General features: G+C 26.3%; 1 non-coding gene across 1 annotated transcript; it reads right to left on the bottom strand.

The window, feature by feature from the left end:
- Positions 1-1567: 1567 nt before the first annotated feature.
- On the bottom strand, positions 1568-1705 carry LOC129871877 (small nucleolar RNA snoR111). The gene has a single exon (XR_008762342.1). It is a non-coding gene; the product is annotated as a small nucleolar RNA snoR111 (small nucleolar RNA).
- Between the last annotated feature and the right edge of the window lie 4354 nt (positions 1706-6059).

Genomic DNA, 6059 nt, shown 5'->3' with positions numbered 1-6059 from the left:
TTTAAAAAAAAACGATAAATCAATAATTTAAAAAATAATTAAAATTGTTACCAAAAACGCTAAATCAATAACTCAATATTGATAAATCAATAACTTTTTCTTCGATTCGGATAATCGATTTCAATTTGATTTTGAATAGTCCTAACTAGACAAGTGTCTAACGAGACACAGATGTGTTTAGTTGAAGTGTCCACTTGATTATGGAGCAAGTCAAGGTATCAAATCGATTGTTGAAGTCAAGTTTGAATGTTTGTTGATAGAGGTGTGCAAATATCAAATCAACTGAAAAATCGAGCTGAAAAAAATATTATTGCTTATTTCTATTGGGCTATTAGATTAATGGTTATTTAATGATATTATAAAAAAAAGTTATTGAATTATTGATTCGGTATTGATTTTTTAATATTGAATCATTGAATAAATCGATCCATTAAGATTATAATATTTACTAATTTAATTTTTAATTTTTTACTCGTACACAAATATCAAATAAAAAATATTAATATAAATATATAATCAGTTAATTATTCTTCGGCAAGGTATTCAAGTTGCTACGATGACAATGGTAGGAATCATATATTTATTTAATAATATTTTCTTAGTTAAATTGAATTGCTTAAAGAATAAAATCAATAATAAATATCTTATTAGTTTAGTTATCAATTTAGTATATTTAAAAAACAAAAATTAATAAATCAAACTGATAATACTTAAAATCAAATTGAACAACCATATACACCCCTATTTGTCAATGCATTTTGTCATTATATATAAATAGACATTTTAAACTTAATTTTACTAACAATTGAGAATCATAATTTTCATTATGATCATCTAAAGTCTTGATTTTAAGTTAGTCTCATAAACATATTCATTTGGAAGATCTAATGCATGAACTACCCTAGCCAATGATGAAGCAAAGTAACAAATAAAAGAAATTAATTTTATGAATGCAAATTATCATATGTATACTTCTTAATAAGGGATATTTAAGTTCATTATCACATGAACATGCATTTTTCAACTAAGTTTAAAATAATTCTTTGTTATAAGTGCATGTGTTTTGTGCACAAGTTTTATTACTTAACCATTGTTGGTTTATGTGCCTCACATTTATACTTTTAACTATGGTAAGTCAATATAACGTTTGTTTAAATTAATTTATTTTAAGTGTTTAAAAACAATTTTGATGTGTCCTGAAACATTTTCTTAAGCCAAAAGTCATGAATTAAAAATTTTAACTTAAAGTTATGTACATATATATGTGTTATTTATATTATACTCTCTATGCTCTAATTTGTATCAAAAAGTTTGATTCAACGTGAAATTTGAAAAGAAATTGACAATTTTTTAAACTTTTAATCTTAAAACATATCATAAAAAATTCACAAGTTGCTCAAAAAGATGCTACTAATGAAATTTCCTCATTTACTCAATGGTTCAAAGTGAATAAATTATTTTCAGAATTTCTTTAAACTATTTTTTGTCGAACTCATCTTAATCCAAAAATAAGTTTTTAGAAAAAAACAAAAAATAACGAAGGAGAATGAATGAAGAAGAAAATAAGATGTAGACGAGCAACAATCGAATCGTCAATAGGGAAAAATGACGATCGAAACGATATCTCGCCGGTATCAGTTTGCCTCCTGTAAATTCATATAAAAATGACAAAACACACCAGAAAAATTGTTCATCATTCGATCAGAAGGAGGCATAAAACAAATATACGCAGATCTTATTCCTATTTTGCGAAGATAAAAAGACTGATTTCATATAATTATTATGAAGATTAGCATATCTATGAATATTAGAGAACAGAGGCTGCCATGAATTGTTTAAAAGAGTGAATGTATTGAGAGCTATTAAGGTCATTTATATAGATGACCAAACCCTAGAAAAACCTTCAGAATTGCATTACAGTAATACTCATGGGCCAGGTTTAGGCCCATTTAGGACTTTATGGCTTTGGCATTTGTTTATGTAAAAATTACTTAAAAGATTACTTTTTAATAAATAATTACTGATTTTAGTGATATTTTTTATTTATTACTATTTATGACACTACATAGTAATATTATGATAAATCTGTACTATGTATTAAAAGTGAATTATATAAATTTGAGCTATGTATTAAAAGTGAATTGTGCATGTAACATAAATGTATTATTAGTGTTTTAAAAATATATTACGCTTGCTTAGTAAAAAATTGACACAATGTATTATAATTGTAATAAAGTGTGTGATAAATGTATTATCTATCAATAAAAATTGTATTATAGGTGTTTTATAAATTATTCTTTTGTAATATGTATTAAAACTATATTTAAAATGTAATATAAGTATTCAGCGAAAATAAAAAATATTATTGCTATAAATAATAAATATTTTTTTAATATAGTATATCTGTGTAAGTTTTCCTTTGTTTATCAAGGGGCAAGTTTACGACGACCGCTATTTAATGAATAGCCAAGGTTTATAAATTTAGCCGGTTCAAAATTAACTTAGACTTGTGGATTTATACATATATTGTTTTATGCAATTTTAACCTCAAATATTTATGTAGAAAATTCAATTGAGAGATGAATGATCAAGTCAGCTTGCTTATAATCGAAATTGAAAGTAATTTTTATAGTGTCAATGTATACTCAATACTCATTACCCATCAATAGAATTGATGTCATGTATTTGTGGATGAGCTACTCTGAATCATATGAAAGTAAAAGTATGGAGGAAGAAATGAATCGTTTTATATGATATTTGTATTGTCAATACTGACTACTAATAGAGTAAATATTTTGAAAAGATTTTGATATAACTCAAATAGCACAATGAAATGGCCATCCCATAATTTTTTACGTTTATCAACGACATAAAATTACGAAAAAAGGCTCAAATATATCATCGAACTTTCAGAAAAAACTCATTTATGTCATCTGTTAAAAGTTTGGCTCATCTATCCCATTGCAGTTTGAAAAAAATGTTCATCTATGCCATTATTTTTTAATTCTGATTTTGCAAAACCATTCACACAACTTTTAACACTTTTCAATTCGAGTTTTGGATCAAATGTACTCTTTTTGCTCCTTCTTCTTCAAGACCACCAAGAACACATGAAGAACACTAAGAACTACAAATTTTCAACTTCTTCAATTTTTCGCAAAATCACCTCAAAATTCAATAGTGGCGTCCCTCCGAGCTAGATAACAAAACTCAATATCTTTTGAGCTTGAATTCAACCTAACTCAATAAGACACACTTAAATTTTTTCAAAACTTCAACATCTTTTAATGGTAGACTAAAAATTTCAAAAAACCTATTTTGATTAAAAATTTTAAAAAATCTATTTTGATTCGTATTTTTGTTGTTGTTTTTGACATTTGATCCTTGTTTCCTAGCCTTTTGAGTCTATGTTCAAAATTTCAAGTGATTTAGAGTTGTGGAGAAAATTCTAACATTAAAGGAGGTTTTATAACTCTTTCATTGATACAGTGGAGGTTTGGTCTAGTAATTTTTACTTTACACACTAAAGAGGTTTTTACGTAAATTAGGAGTTTCGTATAGTTGATTTAATTTTGTTTTGCCATATTTATTTAGTTTCACCCATCAGTGGTACTATTATTTCTTTAGTCTCCTGCTTTCTTAGAATTCAATTTTATTATTAGATGTTGTTTTCTTTCCTTCGATATTCATATTGATTGTTGTTGCTACTGATATTATTTACTGTATTCCCCCCGCCCCCCCAAAACTTGTTTGATATGCTTTACTTAAACGGATGGTCTATCAAAAGCAACATCTCTATACACTTACAAATAGGGGTAAACGTCACTTGTAGTACTATGAAGTTCGATTTTGCAGGTAAATCGGGCTTTCTTAGATAAACATGTTCCCCAGCTTAATTGAAAGGGAGGAAACCAAAATTTACTTTTGTAAAGTCATTCTACTAACATCTTTCAAAACATGAAATTTAAATTTGGAATTGTGAAGCTATTGGTTAAGTTAAGCGAATTGGAATGTTAGTGATCTAGCTCATGTTTGTTCATATAATTTATTGAAAAATAGTTTATTCATGCACTTCGTTATACTTTAGGGCCAATTATACCTTTACTATTATACTTTGGGCCAAATATGCCCTTGAGTATAACGGAGTGTCACGTGTCGGTTTCTCAATGACCAACTTATTTCTCCTCTTATTTACACAGATTTAAAAGATCAATTTAAAAAAAAATAGATTTAAAAAGCAGATTTTAAAACAGATTAAAAAAATAGATTTAAAAAACATATAAAAAACAGATTTAAAAAAACAGATTTAAAAAACATATAAAAAACAGATTTTAAAAAACAGATTTAAAAAAATAAATTTTAAAAAAATATTTAAAAACAGATAAAAAAAAACGGAACAGATTTAAAAAGCAGATTTAAAAACAGATAAAAAAATAGATTTAAAAAACAGATAAAAAAATAGATTTTAAAAACAGTTTTTTTTAAAAAAAAAAAAAACTGATTTAAAATAGATTTTAAAAAAAAATTAAAAACAGATAAAAAAACGGAACAGATTTAAAAAAATAGATTTTAAAAACAGATTTAAAAAAATATTAAAAAAACAGATTTAAAAGAGGAAATAAGTTGCCCATTGAGAGACCGACACGTGGTGCTCTGTTATACTCAAGGGCATATTTGGCCCAAAGTATAACGGTAAGGATATAATTGGCTCTAAAATATAACGAAGGACGTGAATAAACTATTTTTCAAAGTTTAGGGTAATTTTAATCTTTTTCCGTATAATTTAATTTTAGTTGGGCAATCACTTTTATTAATTCAACTCATTTTAACTTATTGAAATCTCATCAAACTCATCCTAACTCATCAAAATACGGTCTAAATTGCTCATTTGTCACCCTTAGCAATAAGGGCCTGATTTTAAAGATATTTGCCCTTCCATTAAATATGTTATTGAGGTAAAACACATTTTCGAGGTTTCACACACCTTAACTATCATCTATTCTCTTTCTATACTATCATCTATTTTCTTTCTATATAAACTATCACTGCCATGTAATAACCACACTTATTTCACTATCTACTCAATTAGATGTAATCTAATACATAAATAGTGTCGTTTCTTTTTTTATCTTCCTGTCCCGGCATAGCTCAATTGCTCTTTGCTTACAGTTCTTCAAAAGAATCATAGCACTTTCTTCCTGTTCTTCGAAAAAATCAACTTTACGGCAGGTCTCCCTTTCTTTTATTGATTGGGGAAAGGAAACTATCCCAGTTGGGAAGTTAGACATCAAGCAAATGCTTTCAAATTGTGTTGATGATAATTTAGATTTAAAAAATAATAATACCTAATAATTGAAACGTAAAACTCAAAAAAAAATGATGATTCAAATTCAAATATGCGTTTTACCATTTCTTTGACATTCAGATGCTAAAAAATAGAAGAAATTTCACAAATAACTATTATAAATATCTTAATTATATGCTCCATAACTATAGTTTCATTTATTATATGTATTTTTATTTATATATTTTACTTGCCAATATATAAACAAAATAAGTATATACAAATACTATATTTATATATTTAAGAATTTTGCATAATTTTTCCTAAAAAATATATTGATATGTATCAAACCTTCCAAAAATTTACATTTTTTAATGACGTATATAGGATCTTCTAAAAATTAGACACTTGAGTACCCCATACAATATAAGACGAATTCGAACCAAAGGACTCATCAGTATTTATCACAAAGGAACTTGACAATATTTTTTTTTTTTCCAACCAAAGGTGAGTCTCAAAGGTAAGCATATCAAATCGAAACCATACAAGATCTCAAATTGAAAATCTCAATCTCACAAGTGAAACATTTTCCTTACAAGATCTCAAATTGAAAATCTAACTTTATTATTGTACAAATAGACATTTTTAACTATTCAAAACTTGATCAAATAAACACATTTATCCTGACATTCTACATGACAATTTTGTGTCCTATGTAACATCCTACATGTATTTTGCCACGTAGGACACGTGTATCTACTTATTCGATTTTATA

This window comes from Solanum dulcamara, chromosome 10 (genome assembly GCF_947179165.1).
Source record: "Solanum dulcamara chromosome 10, daSolDulc1.2, whole genome shotgun sequence".
NCBI lineage: Eukaryota > Viridiplantae > Streptophyta > Magnoliopsida > Solanales > Solanaceae > Solanum > Solanum dulcamara.
The sequence above is the reverse complement of the archived record's forward strand: the minus strand, read 5'-3'. Positions and strand labels throughout refer to the sequence as shown.